This window comes from Bactrocera oleae, chromosome 2, assembly GCF_042242935.1.
Source record: "Bactrocera oleae isolate idBacOlea1 chromosome 2, idBacOlea1, whole genome shotgun sequence".
Taxonomy (NCBI): domain Eukaryota; kingdom Metazoa; phylum Arthropoda; class Insecta; order Diptera; family Tephritidae; genus Bactrocera; species Bactrocera oleae.
In genome coordinates this window covers 41467623-41491616 of record NC_091536.1, presented here as the reverse complement: position 1 = coordinate 41491616, position 23994 = coordinate 41467623, and the positions used below count along the sequence as shown (strand labels likewise).

The 23994-nt window shown below is 38.3% G+C and overlaps 1 protein-coding gene and 1 long non-coding RNA gene across 2 annotated transcripts in view; one reads left to right on the top strand and one right to left on the bottom strand.

Annotated features, from left to right (window-relative positions):
- Positions 1–23994, bottom strand: part of Nepl16 (Neprilysin-like 16) — a 1095435-nt gene that overhangs the window by 253225 nt on the left and 818216 nt on the right. The gene's annotated exons all lie outside the window — the stretch shown is intronic.
- Positions 3857–4487, top strand: LOC118682778 (uncharacterized). Its single transcript, XR_004978592.2, has 3 exons — positions 3857–4198; positions 4292–4324; positions 4389–4487. It is a non-coding gene; the product is annotated as an uncharacterized lncRNA (long non-coding RNA).

Genomic DNA, 23994 nt, shown 5'->3' with positions numbered 1-23994 from the left:
AAAACAATATGAAGCGACACAGCGAGAAAAATATTAAAAAGGGTTAGATATCATGGGCGAGAGGCACGCAAAAAGCTATTCATTTCCTTGAAAAACCGTATGAAGCGCATTGCATTCGCAAACGAACATATAACCAAGAATATATCTTTCTGGGAATCAGTTTTATGGCCGGATAAGACCAAATATAGTATATTTGGAAAAAAAGAGAGACAGATGGTGTGGCTGGTACAGCCTTTGAAGCGCGAAATCTTACTTCAACCGAAAAGGATGGTGGGGGTGGAGTTCAATTGAGGGGGTGTATAGCAGCAAGTGGAGTTGGTGGCATTGAGTTTATCAAAAGTATAATGAAAAATTTGTTTATCTAAATATTTTAAAACGACAAATGAAGTAAAGTGCTGACAAATTAGAATTGCCAAACTGTTTTGTTTCCAAATGACAAATTGTTTTGTTTCCAATAGGACAAATTAGTACATTCCATGCCTAAAGGTCTAGCTGAAGCTCTAAAATTTCGAGGCTACCCCACCAGCTATTAAACTTTTTATAATTACTTGGTATTATTGTGTTCTGGTAGATGAGCGGAGACTTTATCTGTTTAAGTTAATTGTTTTTAAAATGAAAATGAACTAATAACACCAAAAAAATTTCTTAATTGGTCAAACTTTTATTTTAGTTCAAAAGATTTTGTACCCAGTGAGCGGAGGCTTTTTCTACCTAGTGTATGTAGCAACTGTCAGCATAAACAAATTGAACACAATGAACAGCGGTTACCTTGCAATGTCTACTTAAATGGCACATACATATTGTAATTAATTCATCTATAAGTGGCAAATAGCATTAGTGTCTAATCAAAAACGTTTACTTGCCTCGGGCGTTGTAAACGTTTGTTAGGATTATATGATAGGTGCTACAGGAGCTAATCATTAACTAGCTACAATTTGTTAAAGTCGTCTGTTTGCATCGTGCAATAAACCGTGAATCAAATCACTTGTTCGGGTGTCACAGAAGGGAACCACCCAATCAACTAATTGAAAACTCCAATTTTAAGTTCACTGATTTTGCTTTCATAGCGTCTTGTAACTTTTACCCGTGAAGAGATTAGTGAATAACAGTGTCACACAAGAAAGATCGGAAACGTAATTAAATAAAACCAGTAAGGAAGGGCTAAGTTCGGATGTAACCGAACATTTTATACTCTTGCAAAGTCAAATAGTATACTCGTTTGAGATTTCTTTGTGGATTGACTGATATTTTCGGTAGAAGGTCAACTATAGGCACTGGGGTCCACATATTTAGTACTTAGGGGCTTGAACAGTTTTGGTTCGATTTAGACAATTTTTGGCCACAAGGTGGCATACTTTAATCGCATTATTACATACAGCCGATACAGTCATTGTTGCCTGATTTGTATAGTGGAAAGTGAAAGCCCATTTTCGCACTATGACATAGAAATATGAAAAGAACTTCTTGCACCAAATTTCGTTGAAATCGGTTAAGCAGATCTCAAGATATGGGTTTTCACCTAAAAGTGGGCTGTGCCACGCCCACTGTCTAATTCTGAACGCGGTTCCTCTCTCATACCATCCCAGAGATAAAATTTAATGTCTCTGGCGTGTATAGTGCTTGATTTATCGCGCTTTTAGTAGTTTTTAACAGTACCGTTATATGGGGAGTGGGCGGAGTTGCCACCCGATTTCACACTGTAGGTAGAGGTTCTAAAAAAATTTGCTTCCAGATAATTTTGTTATTATTGCATTAGCGGTTTAAAAGATATGCACATTAAACCTATAGGGGCGGGACCACGCCCACTTAAAAAAAATTTTTTTTACTGCAGATGCCCCTCCCTATTGTGATCCTGTTTACCAAATAAGAGTCTTGTATTTGTTGTGGAGCTTAGTTATGGCAATTTATTTGTTTTTGAATAATAGCGTTTTGTGGGCGTGGCAGTGGTTCGATTACGCCCATCTGCAATACCGGTATCAGGAAACATGTCTACCAAGTTTCATAAAGATATCTCAATTTTTACTCAAGTTAGAGCTTGCACGGACGGACGGATAGACAGTCACCCGGATTTCAACTCGTCTCTTCAACCTGATCATTTATATATACATAACCCTATATCTAACTCGATTAGTTTTAGGTGATACAAACAACCGTTAGGTGAACAAAACTATTATACTCTGTAGCAACAGGTTGCCAGAGTATAAAAATAAAATATTTTTGTTTGGTTGGTTGATAAGAGAGGCACAGGAGCACCTGACGGCAGACAATCGCACTTTGGTCCACTGCTCCTCGATAACCGTAACCAAATTAGGCCTTATCGAGAAACTCAGGAGTTTTAGTAAAAAACCTTTTTTTCGCACCCCAGCTGTTCAATATCTCTTCAGTTGAAGCATTTAGAGCCGTAGAAGATACCTCGTCTCAGCCGGCTGAAGGGTAGGCAATTGCAAAGGTAATGTTCCATCGTCAACCGCCGCTCTTCATTCCGCCGAATCCACTTGTCCAATTTTCTGAAGGTGGGGTCTTCAGGGTAGATGCTCTATGATCACCCCTACAATGTTACTAGGTTCCCTTTTGCCTAGAAATGTAAGCTATTTGATCTGTCCATCATCAACACAACTCCAAAGTTGCTTTATGGAATGCCCTGTTTTGCTAGTGTTCCAAGACCTGAGGTGTTCCCAATACATTGCTTTAAGCAAATCTTGAAGGAGCTGAATGGTCTAAGGAGGCTTAAAATAATTGTGTTCCTGGTGGCCACCGAGCGGGCCAGCTCGTCTGCCTTTTCGTTTTTTTTTTATTTCTATTGTCTTGGTGCCCAGATTATATTAATCGTTACTCACAAAGTAACCAATGGCTAACCAAACAAATAACCTTTTTAATTAACTTATGGGTAACCATGGCGATAACCAAAGAAACCATTTTCAGTAACAGATGGCTAACTAAACAAATAGATTGTGAAAAGGACGTTATTAACCAAAGAGTAATATATAGTTTTCCAAAATAGTTGACAAATTAGCGCAGCAAAATATATGTCGCATATGCGATAAGGCAATGAGAGAGAACGAGTAAGATAATCACACCGACGTGTAGTGAAAGAGGAGAAATAGTTACTTTTTTCACGACTCTAAAACAAAAGTAAAATATCGGATTGGTTATCATTAATTACTGATGACCTATCGGTAACCAGTTAGCTCACTTTTACCCAACTTTTATGGTAAATGATCATCAAAAATAAGGGAAAGCATATTAGAAACGAATCAAGACAAAAAGCTTTTTGAAACATTGATTACTCATAATAATGTAATCCATTCATAAACGAAATTGACACCATTAAAACTATTCATGGGTGGAATCAATCCCAATTAAATTATGGGCATGACTATACATAAAGTAAATTATAGTTTAAAAAACTAAAAACACACGCTTTGAAGAAATTTTTAAACCTCCTCCTATAAAGTTCTTCTCCATCATCTTGTTTGTGAAAATTAATGCTTATGGCGCATTTATTTCGTTTGTTATCGCACTTTTAGTATATTTTAACATAACTCTTATATGAGGAGTGGGCGTGGTTATTATCTGATTTTGCCCATTTTTACAGCATATGAAAAGGGGCTAAAAGGACTTCCTCTCAGCAAATTTGGTTGAGTTAGCGGTAGCGGGTTGGATATATGGATGAAGATATATACATTAAACCACTTAGGGGCGGGGTTACGCCTACCTTTAAAGGTCACCACTTAAGAAGATACAAAAAGTTAGTAGATTCGATGCCAAAAACATTAATACTTTTAAAAATGTTGAGTTGTGAACATGAACTATTTTTTTTTGTTAAGTTAACACTGAATTTCTTTTATTCAAATATTGAACAAACTATTATGATTTGTATTTACTTTTTGAAAGTTTAAATATAGTTCTATGCATCATTTTATCAATATTTCCGGTGTGAACGATTTTAAGTGTTCTTTCTTTTAGTTTCAGTGTTGTCTGCGCGAATGTTTAGGCATTCTCAAACAACCTAGTTTTATTTGGTATTGAAGAGCCGAAAAATCTACTATAATCACCAGTGGCTTAAGTTTATTTGATGAACGGAATAAAGAGAATGTGCCTGTCCCAAATGATAACTAAAAAGCTTCAACATCCAAAAAAAAAGCATCCACGATTTATCTATTTATTATTTTAAGGTGGAAGAATTGCGTAGTAAAATGTAAGTAAATCTCTCCCTGGCTATATAATATAAATATAAATTATTTGCTTATTTTTTAATATAACTAATTTGATTTATATGATATCTCCACAGCAAAACATTGAATAAAGAGCATAATCGTCAAACGTAAGTAAATCTATAGTTAGTTTTTATTAACCTAATTAATTTGATTTACATTATTTCTCAACAGATTTACTCTGTAGCAACAAGTTGCGAGATTATAAAAATATTTGCTGCTTTACTTATATGGACTACGCTCCTCTGCAAAATAAATTTTTATTGCTTTAAATCATAGGAATTATTATTTTAATAACTGAAATTTTTTATATACACTATTATTCTCTATAAGTTAAGATACTAACGGTGCTAATCATGCCACACAGACAGGAGATCCGATAGATAACGGGACTTTTATTGGTGCATCAAAGAAATGCGGATGCGTTCGAGCTACGTAATAATTGTAGCAGTACAGAAACTCTGTTGCACATTTGCCACTTCGGTGCTGATACTGTGCTGACGTGCTGTTTGTGTTGCTAAAATTTTGCCAAAGAAATTTGCTTATATGAAGCAAAATTGAAATTCATTTAATTGTGGATAAAATGGAAAAAAGTGAAGAAATTTTATAATTAAAATTGGAAAAAAAGAAGAATCGCTAAAAAAAAAAATGGAAAAGCGAATGGAAAAAAGACGTGCAGCAAAGGTAAACAATTTATTCAACACAATTGAGCAGTACGATAGCGATGTATTCTTTTCCCACTTTAGCGCGACCGATTTGCCGTAAGTGTTATAATTAAAAACCTATTGTTTATAACACAACTAATGTTCTGGATTTGTTTAAAAACTGACGCATGCTCTGCAGCCGCATAGGTTAACCTTAGACATTTACTCCCTTAAACAATCGCTGTATCTTACTTTATGGAAGCTAAACAATACTCACGTAACGTACCGAGAACTCTGATCGATTCTGCGTTGGAAAAGTGACAGCACTTAAAATTTTTTTCATGAACATCAAAGCCGTATGCTACCTAATAAGTGAAATACTCTAAATAACCTCTTTGAATCCTTTACTTCGGGATTCACTGCGTTCATAGAGTCCAGGACTGTACCCCAAAGGACCGCTGTTTTATTTTTGCCGGCTGCAAATTCGGCCTCCATGTCGAGCCGGCATCTTATTAATAGTTTTATTATTGAACCAGATCTTTCGCAGAAAATAAGTAAAAACACAATAACTTAAAAAAATTATATTATAATAAGAACGTGATGCTTTGACAAATTTGCAACACTGCTACCGTGATTGCCGTTTCGAACGCACCCTAAATGCGTCAAAAGTGTACGCTTATCTAGTTTCAGCTCTAGGTATTGTATCGTACAACTGACGAATTTAAATAAAAACTCCTTTTTTTATCGGAGGCAAAGCTAAAAAAATTAAAAAGGGGAAAGGCAAAGCATTATTAAAGTGCACAATAAAGGTCCAAAATTACCGGAATTAAATAAAACCGTTGGTAGAAATTGAAATTCAGGTCGCACAATTATTCAAAAAAATTTTGAAAGTTGTATTAGGACGTTGTGAAGAAATTACAACATGACAATTTCCTTTTGAGAATTTATGTTTGAGGTTGTTGCTTTATTGAAACCAAAATCAGTTACTTAGACCAAATTTTTTGGCACATTGTCTTAAATTGTTCTTTAAAGTATTCAATTTGCATATTTGCAAAGTACAAGGTGGCTCACGAATCGTGCTATAAAAACAAACCGTAATAACTTTTTTAATTTTATATATTACATTTATTTCTTTTTTTACATCATAGCAAATTTTATTTTATTTTATATAATTAATTATTTTGAAAAATTATTCACCGTAAATTACCTCCATGCTCTGCTACGCATATCCGACACGTAATTAGGAAATTAGTCATTGCGGACTGAAGGGTTGAAAGTCGGGATTGCCTTAATTATCGATTTAATAGACTGCTTCAATTCAATCAGATTTCTGGGTTTTGTTTTGTACACCTCTTGCTTGACATAACGCCATAAAAAAAGGCTGGTGCAGTCAGGTCAGACCTTGGGGGCCAGCGGAAAGTGGGGTTTCTTGATATTAAATTGTTTTAAAATTTTCTAAGCTAATTTTTCTAAAACTAATTCAACATCTTTAACTAACGGAGTCCATTGACAGTTACTGTTACACCGTTTTCTTCAACGAAGTATGGCTTGACAATACAACTTGATGAAACTGCACACCACACAGTGACTCGTTCAGGGTGAAGTTTCGTCTCGTTGATTATTTCTGGTTTTAATTCACTCCATATACGGCAGTTTTGCTTGTTTTCATTTCCGATTAGATCAAAATGGGCCTCATCAGACATAAAAAGGCAATTTATCAAGTAATTGTCTTCTTCAGCCATTTCAATATTATTTTAGGCAAATCTAGAGGATTTCACCAGTTTGTTATTTGAACTTCGTACGGAAACAGGTTAAAGTCATCATGAATGATCCGTTGTAATAACCGTCTGCTAGCTCCAAGTTGCGCCGATAAGTTGCGAGTCGAAACTCTTTGATTTACCTGATTTGATGGTACGGTCTTCTTGCGATACTTCCAGATTCGGCAAACATGTTTACCAACCTCATTATGGTCTATCTACTCGAAGAAGTGCCGACTGAATTTCCATTGGACGGAAATGACGGACTGCAAAGTATGGTATCGCTCCACTATCCAAACTCTCTTTTCGGCAACCCATATGGTATATAAAGTCCCTTGTAAAGCTATGAAATAATAGAACTCCTGTATGCGATCTTATAAGTCGGCACAGCACCTTGTGGCCAATACAAATTTGTGGCGTTTAATTTTTATTCCCAAGTGTTGAGATGTTTTCACCTCGTCTTCTTCCATACGCGTCTACAGCTGGCATTTGGACACCTTTAAGGCAACGGAATATTACAACTCCCACTACTAGGGAAAGGCTAGACTTACTGAGGGCAAAAAGCTCATAGCATCCATCACGATCTATCTTGGGCCAAAAGGGCGACATGAGCCGATGGTAACTCAGCCTTAGTCAAGCTCCCGCGAAGCCCAGCTATCCAGTAGAAGAACGCTGTAGGACAGTGAAGCACCCACTCGTTTCAATTCTACTTGCCTTTAGTTGTCAGCTCATCAGCTTTACAGTTACCTGCGATTCCGCTGTGGCCTAGCACCCATACTAGTCCTATTACACAGATTTTTTTTTTTTTTTTTTTTTTATTATGGCGAAGGAAAATACTTTTACGTATCTCGGGCGGCTTAGATGTTTTGCCTGGTATGTCGGACTCGAACATTAGCTTAAGATGACTTGCTAATGTTAATACCGACTAAAAACCTCCGCTATCCTCCAGCCTCGTATCCCCATGGAAACCGCCGCTAGGCATTACTTCATGGGAGGAGGACATAGCTACTGCTCTGTCTTCTGGTAGCTAAGATGTTATTTTATCTTCCTTCTAGTTGATGTCATTTGCTCTTTTTCTTTCTATGGAACGCAAATCTACAAGAATTTCTGTTGCAAATGTGCTAACGGCGTTCCAGGCGGCCTTTGATGACACCATTGTTTCGACTACTGTCTCTGGTTGGATCTTCTGGTTCAGAATTCCTCTCGTTGATGATAAAACCGTGGGTACTCAAAAAACACGTGCTCTGCGCTTTCATTAACTCCTGGGCAGGACGGACACTCCGGTGAATTATCGTGCTTGAAGCGGTGAAGATAGGCCCGGAAGCAACCATGTCCTGACAGCATCTGTGTAAGATAGTAGTTGACCTCACCGTGGTTCCGGTTCAGCCAGACATCGATCCTCGGGATCAGACGATGCGTCCATCTACCCTTTTCTGCGGCATCCCATTCGTGCTGTCAACGTGTGATGCTCTTCTGTCGTTCTTCTGTCTTGAGTTCTTCAGCGCTCAGTGTGGTTGACTTCTTTCGGTAGTAAAGGTTCCGTCTTTCCTCAGCTAGAACTCGAAGAGGTAGAGTTCCGGAAATGACGCACACAGCTTCTTCGGATATTGTGCGAAAGGCGCTAGCTACTCGTAGGGCACTCAGTCGATATACAGGCCCTGCTTTTCTCCATGACTCTTGATTCTCCAGTGCATTACTCCAGATAGATATTCCGTATGTGAGCACCGATGTCACTACTGAAGACAGCAATAACCTTCTGTTTTGCTTTGGTCCTACGACATTCGGCATTAGTCGTGCTAGACTTGCTCTCACTGCTGATGCTTTCGCACTGACGTGTTCAACTTGCTGCTTGAAATTCAATCGGGCATCAAGCATCACTCCCAAATATCGGATATAAGGTTGTGATGTAATTTTTTGTTCACCGACTTTCAGCTTGATGGTCTCTACCACTTTTCTGCTAGTAATAAGCACTGCCTCGGTCTTATGTTTCGCCAATTGAAGGTTCATTGTGTCCATCCACTGGTTGACTTGCTCGAAGACGATACCGAATATATGATTTATCTCGTCTAGGTGTTTTGCGACGATCACTACGGCTACATCGTCCGCATATGCGACAAGTTTGACGCTTCGCGGCAGTTTCAGTCTTAATAGGCCATCGTACATGATATTCCACAGAAGTGGACCAAGTACTGAACCCTGGGGTACACCTCCGGTAATATTGTACTCTTTGGGACCATTCGTCGTGTCGTATTTGAGAACTCTATCCGTGAAGTAGTTGGCCACTATCCTACACAGATATTCTGGGACGTTTTTCTCTTGGAGGGCTTGCATGATGCAGTCCCATTTGGCGGAATTGAAGGCGTTTCTGATGTCCAAAGCGGCCACCAGACAGTACTCTTTGTACCACCTTTCCATCTAGTTCCAGCGATTGCCTCCTTGTCCGTACTGATTGTCTGCCAGGATCGGATCGACAACTGCTTCTATCCGTTGGTGGATTATACGTTCGAATATCTTGCCCACCGTGTCTAGCATGCACAGAGGTCGGTAGGATGACGGCTCTTCTGGTGGTTTTTTACCTTTAGGTAGTAGTACCAGTCGTTGCTGTTTCCACTTACGAGGAAGAGTCCCCTCCTTGAGGCAGGTGTTGTATACGTCAAGGAATAACGCTGGTGCCGCTTTTACAGATGTTTTTAAAGCGATATTAGGGATTCCGTCCAATCCCGGCGTTTTATTATTCCCGACGCGGTTGCTGGCCTCCATCAGTTCTTCCTTCGTGACAGGTGGAATGTGTTCGGAATTCAGCTGCAGTGATGAATACATAAAATCACGTTGCCGTGGAAACAGCGCAGCTACGATCTTCAGTAGGAGTTGTGGGCACGTTGGCGATGGCATTGGCTGGCTCTTCAGGTGGGTCATGACCACGTTATACGGTCTACCCCATGGGTCCCTCTCCACTTCTTCGACGAGTTCCGTCCAGCAGCGTCTTTTACTTTCCTTGATGGCTTTGTTTAGATTCCGACGCGCCTGTTTGTACTCTGCAACAAGCTCTGCAGAGTTAGGTCGTCGGTAGCCACGCTGAGATATTCTTCTTTTCTTAAGACACTTTGCCCGGAGCGTACTGATTCGGTCGTTCCACCAGTGCACCGATGGTCGTTGATTATTACCTCGTTTACGAGGCATGCTGGCGTCACAAGCTCGGGTCAGTCTCGTCAACAGATCTTTGGTCTTATCTTCTGCAGGTCCAGTGATAATCGGGTCAGAGTCTAGAGATACTAGCAATGCACTTGGATCAAAGGATTTCACTTTCCAACCGATGGTGTTCAGTTGGTTATTAGACCTTCTAGGGCTCTGGTGATTTGCTGTTTCCCACAGAATTGCATTGTAATCGCTGGCAGTGTAGATGTTTAACACTCTCCAGTTGCAATTTTTTCTGGCAATACTGCTGCTGATAAAGGTGAGATCTACAATCGAGCTTGCGTCGCCTTTGGTGTAGGTCGGCATGTCAACACTGTTGAGCAGTACCACATCTAGTGTAGTAAAGGCCTCTAGTAGTGCTTTTCCTCGTGCGTTAGTGTATTTGCTGCCCCAGTTCACTGCCCAGGCGTTGAAGTCCTCAGCTATTGCCACTGGGTAATACTGTTTCGCGTCCTTGGTCAGTCGATCCAGGAAGTCTATGAATTCAACAATGGTGAGGCTAGGTGGTGCGTAGCAGCTGTAGAAGCGGATGCTGTCTACTGGTGCTGCTACAAAGCCGGCGCTGACGTTGTTAACGACACTCTGAAAGGAGAGCTTGTCACAAGACCATATGACAGCTTTGGTGGTGATGTCTGTCTCCCATGGTAGGCCAGTTAGTTGTTTATAAGGCTCCGATATAAGCACAAGGTCAATCTTCAGTTCACGTACTATCTGCATAAGCAAGTCATGCGCAGCTTCACAATGGTTCATGTTTAGCTGCAGTATCTTCATGCTCGGTTATTTGTAATCTTCTGAAGCGCTTCTTGGAAAACCGCTTCTTGGAAGTCCACTTTTCATGCAGAGCTTCGATCGGTCGGTTCCACTTTTGCACTGTGCAACGACGTGTCCATAGTGCCAGCATTTATAGCAAGGTCGCGGTCTTCTTACTATTCGAATCCGGCAATTAACCATGCCAATCCTGATCTTGCCATTCTCTCCAACTATTTTTCGCGCTGTTGCTACCGGTAGTGTTACCCACGCAGTCTGAGTGCGACTGAAGGCCGCGCGGACCCTGATAGCATTTGTTAGTATCTCGATGCCATCTCCAGCTGCTTCTTTTAGGGCCTTCTGGACGTCGTCTTGAGTCGTGATTTCATCAAGATCACGGATTTCCAGCTCCTCTTGAGGACCTTTACTGATGACAGCTGCATCATCCAGAAGGGCGCCTGCGATAGTCTTCTGAAGCGCGTGGCCTTTATCAGTACTCTTCTTTGAGAGCGTGATAAGCATGTTTCCAGCTGCTGTCATGCGGATCTTGTCCACATCACAGACCTGATCTTTGGGGACCGCTGCCTTGATCCGAGTCAGTACGTCGGAATACTTCACGTTCTCCTTCGGGCGTACAATCAAAGCGACCGGTTTCGTCCATTTGCGTGGTTTTTTACGCTTAGGCTCCGGCCGGGGTTTGTTTGTCGGCTGCTTTGAGTGCTGCTCCTTCGTTTGCCTTCTCTTCTCCTTTTTCGATTGGACTTTCTTCCATTTAAATTCCTCTTCTTTGCCGCTGCTCTGCACAGGCTTGGTTTTTGGAGGGCTTGGTTTCTGGTCCTTTTTCTTCTTAGCTTGGGTGTCTGTTAGGTCTGGAGAATGCCTCTGCTTTCTCTTTGCAGTCCTAGAACGATCCTTCCCATTGTCGTCAGTAATTGACTTACCATCTTCTACAGGTCCGGTGTCCATCGCATCACAACTTGGGACACTCTTCGTTGGTGTCACAAGCGGAGATGTTCGGGTGGTTGTTGCCAACATCGGTGGTGCTTTACTGGCCAACTTATAGGCCGTACCGATAGACTTCACCAGCTCTCTGATTTTATGATGTATGTTTTTCTTGTCCTCAATAAAATCAGCTAACTCAGCGATTTTACTACCAAGCCGTTCCATAGGCGTTTGGTTACCAGTGGCGGTCGGTAGTGAATTCATCCTCTCTCGGTGAAGATGTGTGAAGACCCGTGCGACAGTTTCTCTACTCGCTGGTATTGAGTCAATACGCTGTCCGTCAACATCCATTTCTTCTGATCTCCCTGTAGCATTTCTTGACGGCGGAGCCATAGGGTCCACTCCGCTGTTCAAACGTTCTTCTTCTTGATTCGTTAGTTCCTTATTAATACTCATACTTTTTGATTTACTAGCGCATCGTACGCAGAGGAGCGGGTTGCAGACTAAGAACGGGTGTACCCTCGGAGATATTACTCCTACCCCAGTTCCCTGAGGCCTAGTCAACACTTGGCCAGTCCCGGAATTCACGGACGAACTAGACTCGCTCGGGGCACAACACGGTCTCCGCACCGTGGTCATTGCGTACTTCCTGATCAAGGCCCGAAGTGGTTGGCTCCTGATCTACTGCTGCAACTTACACCTCGGCAGAGCATGCTCACATCAGCCCTTTGCCTGCATCGACGGAATAACGATACAGGTTCCAGACACCCACCAGTGGGTTACAACAGAGACCAATCTTCTTCTGGTCAGGTCCGGTAGTGTGACCAACCCTTCGTAGGGGAGTTTTGTACACGGGAGCTATTTTGTTTCACTTCAACCCTATGCACCCTAAGGGGAAGGATGGCTTCTCCAATCCACACGTGGAGACGCGCCTGTTAGCAGTATCTCCTCTGAGTACCCGTGAGTACGCTTACTAATGATACCAGGCTACGATAAATTTTTATATCCCAAACAAAGTTATTGTCTAAAGCAACGCTGAAAATCTCTTTTAGATCGGAGCACTATTATAAGTAGCTGCCATATAAACTGAATGATCAAGATCAAGTTCTTGTATGGAATTTTTTTTTATTTGGTTTTCTTTTTCTAAGTATATCCAACAAAATTTGCTTTAGCAATTGTCGCTTTTGTTGCCCTAGACATCCGAAAAAGTAGACAACAACAATTTTTCGACCGGTGGCGTCACATAACAATTTTCAGTTCAGGTTAATATAATTAAAATCAGCAGCAACGCGCTTCTGCTTATTGACTTGGTTATATCTGGAGTTGAGACTTATATAACGCAGGTATGTTGTTGTTATTATTATTGTTATTATATAATATTATCTTTATCGGAACGTCTGAACGTCTGTTCTGCACAGAACTTCACTTACACACTTTTGCTTTCTTGCAACAGCTTTTTATTTATATTGTGATTTTATATAAATTTTTTTTTTCGCTCCCGCTTGTGTTTGCTTTCTTACTTTATAAGACTGACAAACAACAAAAGTAGTATGAAATGAATTTTTATATTTTTGTTATTGTTTGCTTGTTTACTTTTTCAACTTATTTTTTTTGTTTTGGGGCACTTTTTTATTTCTGTCTGTTTTTAAGCAAGTGTTCGATTTCGTTGCCTCGAGTCTCGATTACTTAATATTTTTTGTTTTTTGCCTTTTTATACAGCGGTGTGTTCGCTTTCCGGCAACAGCAGCCTTTCTCTAGTTTTTTTTGTTGCTTTTTTTCCTATTACACAGTGACTCGATGCCATTGACAACGAGGTTAGGCATTCCTTAAACAGCCCTGAATGCACGGTTAGTGCACTCAAGGCTGGTGTCGCCGCCCTGTTATTAGAGTGGATAGTCACTTCTCTGAAGAAGGCTGCATTAGGGATGCAATAAAAAAAACATCGATGCATCGACTTATGACTATAAATTACCTCCTGCACTTTTTCGAATGTATCTATGAAGTTGGAAATGTTTACTGTGAGTACTGCTGATTTTTTGCAGTAATTATATTGAAGCATAATTCGAGGTGTTTTCAAAATATAACGGGAAGTTTACAATTTTCAGGGGCATGCATATCACCATAATAATAATAATAATATATGGTTTCGAAAATTGGACACTCTTCGCCCTCAAAATTTTAAAATTACCGTTATTTTCTACATACCTTATACTTTTAGTACGCACCTCATTCATGAATAAACGAGGAAAGAGCAAGGTTTGAAAGTACTTTAACAAATGTGACGACAAAACCGCGAGTGCATGCTATCTCAAAAATACTACCAATCTGATGAGGCACATAAAAAACGTTCATAAAGCAATTTATTAAGAATTGAAAGCACAGTCGATGCAAAAAAATATCCGATATGGTCAAAGTAAGTGAAACCCCATGAACTACTGAGTTATCTATATCGCGTGCTGCACCAGCTGAAAACTTATGAGATTGACAAATGTACATATATAATTGCCCGTGAGTGCAGAAATTTATTCATATTCTTCTTCTTGTGACGAATCACGAAAAATAAATAATGCAATATATACGTGATTTAGGTCGGCAAAAATCCCCCGCTGAACCGTCTCCGAGGGTGCTGACTGGACTATAATAGATACCACAGTATCATGACGTAGGCAGGGACAGGCTGGCAACAGTCTGCCTGTCTGTAGTTGTGAGGTATCCATATAAGGTCAGATTCCTTACCTGGGAGTTCGTTGCTCCTCAATAGCACAGAATTCAGATAGGGAGTTTAACTATGGTTGGAGGTACAAAAAGGTATGGATCAAGGTGTCATGCGACCTGTGCCGTGGATCCACCTGGCTAGGGGCCCTTAAATACCCCAGTCTAGAACTCTGACATGCTTAGCGGGGGCTATGCGCAAGCGGATATACTTTCTCCACACTCGTGAGTCCAAATACGCGCCAAATAAATAAAAGTACAAATTAAAAGGAGTTCGGAGTTGCCCGCGTAAAAACAGGAACGAAGCTTGGTACTGACGAAAAGAAAAACAGAAGCTAAGGCTGGCTCCAGAAAAGCCTACCTTTAAGATTGAAGACCCAGAGAAAGGTGGAACTGCATCCGCCAGATTTGCCGAATGATGTGTCCCGGAATCGCATTATTATTGATGTGCTAGATTAGGGAGATCTCGAAGGAAAAATTCCAAGAACCCAATGGAAATGGGTGCAAGCTGCGCTGACCAACGTGGCGCTGAAAGTGCTACTAGGCAATTCGGGTCTGCTACGGTCTTGCACAGATGCCGGCTGGTACCAGGACCAAATCCAAATGATTCAGTTAATTACTTACGACGACGAGCTATAAAACCGTTATAGCCAAGGTACGAAAGATATATCCCATAGCTAAATTAAAGGGGGAGACAAAAAAGACATCCCGTCCAGTTCAAGAGCAAGGGTCTGGATCCCTACTACACTATCGCAGCTGGGCCAGAAAAGGCAGCTTATTAGAGCTTGCAGTCCGAATCTGCCTACGGAGGGGTGGAAATTTGTTAAGGCCTTCGGGGACCTCTAGAAGAATCTGGCGTGGAGACCAAAAAGACCACAACATAGATTCTGCTGTTGCTAGCAACAGTTACGAATTCACGAAGGGGAGAACAAGTCGGACACCAATATTGCACCCCACCTAGCATCGGAAAACGAAATGAGTGAAGCCGAAGAAGATTCTATGCAGTCCTCGAGTGATATTGAGAGTACAGAGTAAGGTGAGTGTTCTAGAGTGACTCTCAAAAAGACGCAGCTAAAACAATTGTTAACTAGCTTCAGTAACCCTTATTAACCGCGTGGTTATAACAACCATGCCACAACAGCAGTAAGCTGGAAATTACCAGTTGCTGTTAGGCTATATGCCATACGATGAGGAGCAAGTACCATCTCAGCTGGTAAAAGAGTTGGTACGAAATAGCGAGGCTTTCAAGTGCATGACGTTAAATACAGAAGTGAGTGTCTCTTTAATTACTTACTAGACACTAAAATTTTGTTGTGTAAAAAAGTAGTACGCCAACGTTTATCAGAAGAAATCGACAAGAAGACCAGACGAACTGGAAGATGCACCTGCAGGAGCAAAAAAGCGTATTTCCGACATCCTCGTTAAACAGTTCAGAGACTTTTTCCAACAAGCACTAGAAGTTGCTTGTCCAATAACACGTGGTAGGTGAAGAAATAGGTGCCCGTGGTTGTCTCCCGTACTTAAGAAATTACAGAAAGACTACTGAAAGCAATTTAATTTAGCCAAAGTATCCCAAGGAGAAGAGGAGTGGTATAACTATTATAACCTCTTAAAGTCATACAAAAAGGAAGTAAGGAAAGCAAAAAGAAATTCGTCAACATCTTTTTGTAATGATATCGAATATGGCTAAAGCGTCTCGACTTAGAAAAGTAATGGCACAATCGGTGCGTAACACAGGATACCTCCAGAAGCCAGATCACAGCTGGACGATATCCAGTGAAGAGGTTTTAGGCCTATTGATGAATACCCACTTCCCATGTAGCTCTGAAAGCCATACAGTGAAGTATACACAAGACAGTGAAGTAGGGATAGATTCCACTCCTATAGATATAGTGTCAGAAAGCAATGTATATTGGGCGATAAGAAGCTTCAAACCCTTCCAATCGCCGGGACCAGTCGGTTTAATCCCGGCTCAATTTCAGCAATCGCAGAACTGCTTAATAAATTGGCTAGTAATCATCCTTAAAGGCCGCTGCAATTAAACTATATTCCTTCATTATAGAAGAAAGCTCACATACAAGTCAAAAGGATTTTAGACCAATTAGTCTCTCCTAATTCCTTTTAAAAACGTTGGAATACTATTAGATAAACACATAAGAAACAAACTGAACCCAGAAAAGCAGGTTGTTTCGCAGCATGAGTATTCTGAAGCAAAATTCACAGAAACAACCTTAGGCAAACAATATTATATTATATAAATCGGGCGGACTAAACTTAAATGCTAACAAGACGAAGCTAGTATTGTTTACTAGAAAACACAGTATTCCAGGAGTTATGGCGCTATTATTAAATGGTGCCAGGCTAACAATTGGAGATTAGGCAAGCAATATATATGGTATATTGGTATGGTGGCCAATATTGGAAAAGAAATACGGGGTGAGGCGTATGGAAAGCATACAAAGACCAGCTAGTTTATGTATCAGTGCAACGCCAAGTCAGGTATTAAACGTCATTTTACATTTGCAATCAACAACAAGGAGTATATTTATATATACGGATAGCCAAGTGGTTTTGAAATCACTGAAATCACCTGCGGTTTCGTCAAAGATGGTGAAAGAATGTATTGATTTCTTAATAGATCTGATCACTATCACGATAAACCTGCAATGGGTTCCAGGGCATAATGATATCCTTAGTAACTGCGAAGCTGATTAACTAGCCAGCACAGGCACCGATTTTTAAAATTCAAACGGAATGACATAAGAACTGTAATAGAAGTGCTAACAGGCCACTGTCTAATTGGTAGACATGCCAGCAGACGAAGTGCACCATACAAGGACTATTGTAAAAGTTGTCAGGAGGTAGAAGAAAAGGAGACTGTAAAAAACCTTCTACGCGAATGCAAGGCTCTATACAGAAAAAGAATTGCAACTATCGGTCAAGGGTTTTTGGAGGACCGTAACAGGTTGGTTTGATGAAAAATACGACATTTTGTCCGACAGATTAAAATTAAATCTACGCACAGTTGAACGCTTAAGTTTAACTAGCGATAATTGGAAGGATATTCAAATGCGTAGTTATTTGGCATCACAACACATTTCGGTATTAGTACGGAGTCCTTTCAGTGACCATGGTAGTTTATCAACTCAAGGAAAAGAATGCATAGCAGATATGCTGATAAACACCTGCAACGAGTACGGACTTGAAAAATAAAAAATGTCTGCTGTTTTTACTGATAATTCTGCGAGTATAGTAAAAACGGTTGGATGGTTGGTTCACACGCCCAATTTAGTTACTACTTGCAAGAATCAAAGCCGATAGAAAATAAAAAAAATAGGTGTTGGCAAAACTTGACATTAAAAAAAGTTTGCTACAGAACTTAACACTCATCATTGGACGAAAGTTCTATTAAAATTATTCTTAAATGAGATACACATTTGACATAATCTTAGCCGAAGAGACTAAATTTAATACATTAAGTTGATGTGCAAAACGACAACTCCATTCATGTTCAGCGCTAAACCATTAATAAAGGGATTTTCAATAAGAGTGATATGATAAAAAAAAACCCACACACACACTAATTGTTAAGGAAATTCAAATGTGCAGCACAATCGATACAATTAAATTCTAAATATATATAAAAATAAAATAGGTGAATGTAATGGTTGTTCATAAATAATATTTGTGGATTTTCTTCGCACCAGAATCGACAGTTTGGTTTAAATACCGCACGAATAGCGAGCATAGGTGGACGATTATTATGTACGATTATAAAATGGAAATCGGCCATTTCGAAATGGAAAAGTTGCAATTGGAGAACGATTATTTTGATAATAAACTTGAATAATTTGTAAACGGTGTTCTTGAGTATCTTTCCATGATGAAATTGTAAACATTACTGAATACAATGCTAAAATTACAGATCATGAAATATTAAAAATGGCTAAAAAGACACTTAGAAATTATGTCATCCTTATTGGATAACCCGATATAATGATATTTGTTAAAATAATGGAAATGATTATATGCAGTATAGTAAAATTTCGGCATAAAACTAAAGTACATCCAATATTATACTATTATATTATTGCTAAGATATCTTACATATTTACCGATATGGTATATACCGTATTAGACCAACCGGAAGTTTGAAAATCATATATTAGGTATATGGAAAATGAGGGTTATAATTTTTATCTTTATTTGGCATTACTACATATTATTAACAGAAACAGATGAGTTTAATTAAGCTACCTCACATGTTATCAACAATGTGTGAAGAGTAAAGTCAACCGGCAAGTTTTCATCCTATTTTATCAATGTTAAGAGCAGAGATGCACCGTTAGAAGAGAAACACGCTCACTTAGCCGGAAGTTCGAAAGTTTTTAATCAAGCATACCGCGGCTAAGGGAAATATTGTCCCGATTCAACCCATACTATTATCAGGAAAGCATTCTCTCCTGAACTCAATTATGTACTTATCTCACACAATTACCGATATTTTTGGTAAAAAGTTAGCCATAGGCTTTGGGGTCTACATTTCCGGTATATGGGGGCTTGAATAGTTATGGTCCGATTTTGATAAATTTTCGGCTCAAGATTGCATACCTTAAAGGCAATATTTGTGCAAAGTTTTATCCCCATATATTAATTGGTGCTTTATTTGTATACTTGAAAGTGAAAAAATCAGATGGAATTTAAAGTTGTATTATATGGAAAGTAGGTGTACCCCCATATGTTAATTGGTGCTTTATTTGTATACTTAAAAGTGAAAAAAATCAAATGGAATTTAAAGCTGTATTATATGGGAAGTAGGTGTAGTTTCAGTCCGATTTCGGTCATTTCTTAGATTAGCGATTCGTTGTACCGAATTACAGTTTTATATCTCAACTTGCGGCTTAGTTATGTAGTTTTTAGATATTCGATTAATGGCGTTTTGTAGGCGTGACAGTGGTCCGATTACGCCTATCTACGAACTCGTCCTTTCTTTTATACCAAGGAACATATGTATCAAGTCTGATAACGATATTTTAAGTTTTACTCAAGTTATTGCTTGCACAGACGTACAGGCGGAGGGACAGACGGACGGGCAGACATACAGTCACTCGGATTTCAACTCGTCTCATTATCCTGATCATTTACATATACATAACTCCATATCTAACTCGATTAGTTTTACGTGATACCAACAACCGTTAGATGAAAATAACTAATATACTCTGTAGAAGCATGTTTGCAAGAGTATAAAATAGATTCAGAATTCATTCGAAGTTTTGGTGGTACGTACATACATACAGACAATAATCTGTACAAAATACGGGGACTAATGAGAGAAACTTTTCAAAACCAATTTGTTTACACAAAATTTTTCGCAATGAATATGAATAATCAGGAAGATTGGTTAAACATAATTGAACGAACGTATAACGGAGCTCATCCCAGCTATAATGAAACAAGAAAAAACGTTTACTTCGGTTGCACCGAAGCTATAATACCCTTCACAAATACAAAGGCTCCTTACAAGAACTTGATTACGATCGTTCAATTTGTATGGCAGCTATATTATATAGTGATCTGATCTAAACAATTTTTGAGGAGGATACATTGTTGCCTCAGAAAATAACTCATGCCAAATTTCGTGAAGATACATCGTCAAATAAAAGAGTTTTTCATACAAGCACTTGATTCCGATCGTTCAGTTTGTATGGCAGCTTAGACCACTGTAGCATAGGCCCGATATCGGCCATTTCGACACATGAGCAGCTTCTAAGTGAGAAAAGTGCAAAATTTCAGATAGCTTCATAAATGAGGGACCAGTTTTTATATATGCAAACATAATAACCCTGTTCAAGGTAGAAATATAAAGTAAATACACAGATAATATAAACAAAACTTCATAACACCGCCATTAAAATCATTAATGGAGAGGTTAAATATTTACATTTGCTTTTACGATCTAAGACACACCACTACCAATGGGCAAAAAGAACGTTAGTAATGTTCATTGGTTCAGCACATTATATTAATAGATTACGCTCGGCAGGAGTACGCACTGATTGAACATGGAGATCTTTACATTTAGAAAGAGATTGGAGACATTTTTCATATTATACCTTTAAAATATTTTGAAAATGTAATAAAAAAATTTACAACACTGTCCGTTATGAAGGAATTCTGTTATAATAGGAAATATTGATCACTGAAATAAGATTAATAAAAACAGAAGCCTATATGACGAAAGAGGGGAATAAATGAATTAGGAACATTGGAAAAGAATATTTCACAATTTAATTAAAATTAATGACAAGAAAGACGACTTAGTGATAAACAATATCAAACAATTTTACACGAATTCTGAAGTTATAGAAAATAACAGATTTGAAGTTTTAAGCTTAGTGATTTTACCTTTCAATGAATTAAAAAACATAACATATTAACAAAATAGTATTACAGCGATCACAGATTGTAACAAAAAATTAATTTTAAATAACCCAAAAACACGATAAAATTGTACTTTATATAAAATATTCTAAAGTAGAATAACCATGTAAATTCTATGAATAAAGGGCTATCTCTTATTTAGATGGTAAGCATACGAAGTGATTCGGTTTGAAAATCGAATTTTCCTGTTTCAGAAATCGAATAATTTTTTGAGCTGATTTCGAAATGAAATATCCCCCCGGAATAATTGCTTTGGTTAAAAAATAATCGATCAGTTCTCGAAGTTTCAAAATACATACAAGAACTTCAAAGATACTTTTATTCAGAAACAAGTTTTTGTGTGAATTGGGGAATATGGAACCGCATGTTATTTTCCGTAGATTGAACAATATACATTTAAAAAAAGGTAATCTTATCAATATTTAAATGCAAGTGCTGGATATATACAATAATATGAATTGTTTTTGTTGCTTACGTGTATTTTTTTATAACAATGATCTCTAAATATATAAGAGCATTGTTTTTTTTTGTTCATCATATTTTTTGCGTTAAAAGTTAAAAATATTATTTAAATATCATTACTAAAAACTGAGTAAATTTCCCTGATTCCCCGGATAATTGAGCCATAAAAAGTGAATTATCCGGGGACTGTACTGTATGTTACTGTATTTAAATGTAATGAAAAATCGAAAAACCTATAACGTGTGATTTATTCTCGCGTACATGCCAATGAAGGATATGTGGACGGAGAAAGGTTGGAGAAAGAGTTTTCTGTCAAGAGCTCTCTATTAACTTTAGATTCAGAATACCAAATTACTGTAGTATTTTTCAAGTAGAAGTGTCAAGGTTAGTCAAGGAGTGTTTGACCTCACTAGCAATAGCATCAACTTACTTCTTTATCAGATTGGTTTGGGTGCCTGGTCATAGTGGATTCGCTGGAAACTACACAGCTGATGAGCTGAGAAAGGACAGGCAACTTTACCTCAATCTCATCAGACTGGATAGGTGCTCTGCTGGCTTCTTGCATTCCAGTATTAGATTTTTGGACTGTAAATTCAGTAAGCGTTGGTTGGCATCTGTGCGACAGTGAGATCCAAAACATAGTCCAAAGGGAAGCATAAGAGGTCCCTTGAATTACTTTCTCTTAGCAAGGTTCATCATACCGCAATGATAGGAGTTCTAACTGGATATAGTCCTATAGGTACTTACGAGATGAGGTTAAAGATTTTGCAGGCCGCAAACTATCAAAGCTGTATGATGGAAGGTGAGGTGGAAACATCTAGCTACTATGTTAAATAAGGTTGAAGCAACCCGGTAGTCATACCTTTTACGAACCAGGCAAATTGACTGAAGTTGACATAAGCCGCCTCAACAAATTTGTAACAGGCTTAAGGCGCTTTGTCAATATGCGATGGTCTTTTTATCACAAAAAATAGGCGTTTCTAGCTGTCCAAGTAAGAGCATTAATGACTATATGAATATCAACCTGATTACCTAATCTAACCTAACGTGCGTAATTTGATTAGTATTGAGAGCTTTATACATTTTCTGATATATATATTTATGCATAATTTTGCTACTCTTTAGGTACAAAACAATAGTCCAAATTTGTTAAGACGTCACTTCGATACTGTAGTAATAATCTGACATGCGTGTCATCAATACAACTAACCACTTCAAGTATCACAAATTTTTCCAAAAAATGCTGCTTAGTTTTTGTCATATCATTGTCACGCATTTTCAATTCAATCCATTTCCAATACAATCTCCGTTCTAAATTCTCTATGAAACAGATAATTACTTTTGACACGGTGTTTGTTAATTAAACGTCTGTATTTTCCCAACGACTATTTGAAAACGTCCTTCTGCAAGACATCGACACAGTGCTCCCTGTTGCAAATCAAGAGGAATTCTTGTTGTCTTAATATGAATGTGGTGTTACCTATACAAGTATTTAAATAGTACAAAGCAACTTTAAACAGATTTAATTTGTTCTTCGAAAGTCTACTTCTAATCCTTGGTAACATGAAGCCATTATTTTGAAATGCTCTCACGGCAGTACTCCTGTTTGAGAAAAATTTAAGTTTTTAGAAAAAAAAATATTGACATATCAGTTAAAAATAAATCTCATTTTTTTTTAACAGCTGTTTCGAAAAAATGCAGTCAATCGATTTGCAGAACACCTTATTTAAAATCATTCGGTTTGTAAAAACATTCAACATTTATTATTGAAAAAATCGTGAATGGATTGCAATTCAAATTTGGCGTTGTATTAAGTTATATTCATAGACTCACTTAGTTTTATTACTTTAAGTTTCTTCGCGTAAGCGACAGTTATTAAAATCATCAACACATTAGAAATCGATATATAGTATAATAGAAAGTCGTGTTAGTTACACTATTTATAACTCAAGAACGGCTGATGATTTGTCTGAAAATTGGTGGGGAAGTAGCATACTTGTAGAACCAGAGGACGAATATAGGATACTTTTTATCTATTTAAGTCAAAAGAATTCATAAATACAAAAATTATATTTCAAATCAAAAACATGGGTTCAAATTCATGTAAGAATCAGTTGAATATTTTATTATTTAAAAAATAAAAAAGGAATAATAATAACAACAAATGCAAGAGTACAGTAATTTCCGTATACATATAGGGACTATACTTGCTGTTGCTACTGAACAAGGCAGATTTTTTTAAGACGCACTATGTGGAACCGGCAATACCTTTTTAATACCACAACAGAAAATCGCATTGACAGTTGTATCGCCAAGGCATTGCGGCTACTTTGCTAGATCATGGGCGAACGTCATTTAACATAACATAATAGCGGAATAGCTGCAGTGTACAGAATAATGCTTTATTTAAACGGCAACGATGATGTTTTCGGTGGTGCGGTCTTACCACTGTCTGGTGATTGCCGATAGACCGGTCATTCTTCGCTTTTCTTAAGCCAATGAGATTAATGTTTAAGCAATCGAAGTATTGTGAAGTGTTGAACCACTTCAATTGACCATAAATATGTGCGGAAAATTGTAAACTGATCCATTCTTAGAAATAATACAATTGCTAGATACTGGGAATGGTAGAATAGAACTGCAACCGAATACGCAATGCATTATACTGCCAGACATTTTCTGCACCCCTGTTCACGAAAAATATTGATTAACTGAGAGTATGTTGTTGAAAGTAAGTATTAATTGTTTGGATCATAACTGGATCAGTAATGTTTTCGAAATTCACTACCAGAAACAACAGTTGTTATCAGATTTATTTTAATCATTCGCTACAGTTGTTGCTGAGAATGAAAACGTAAACTCTCTAGATTTACCCGG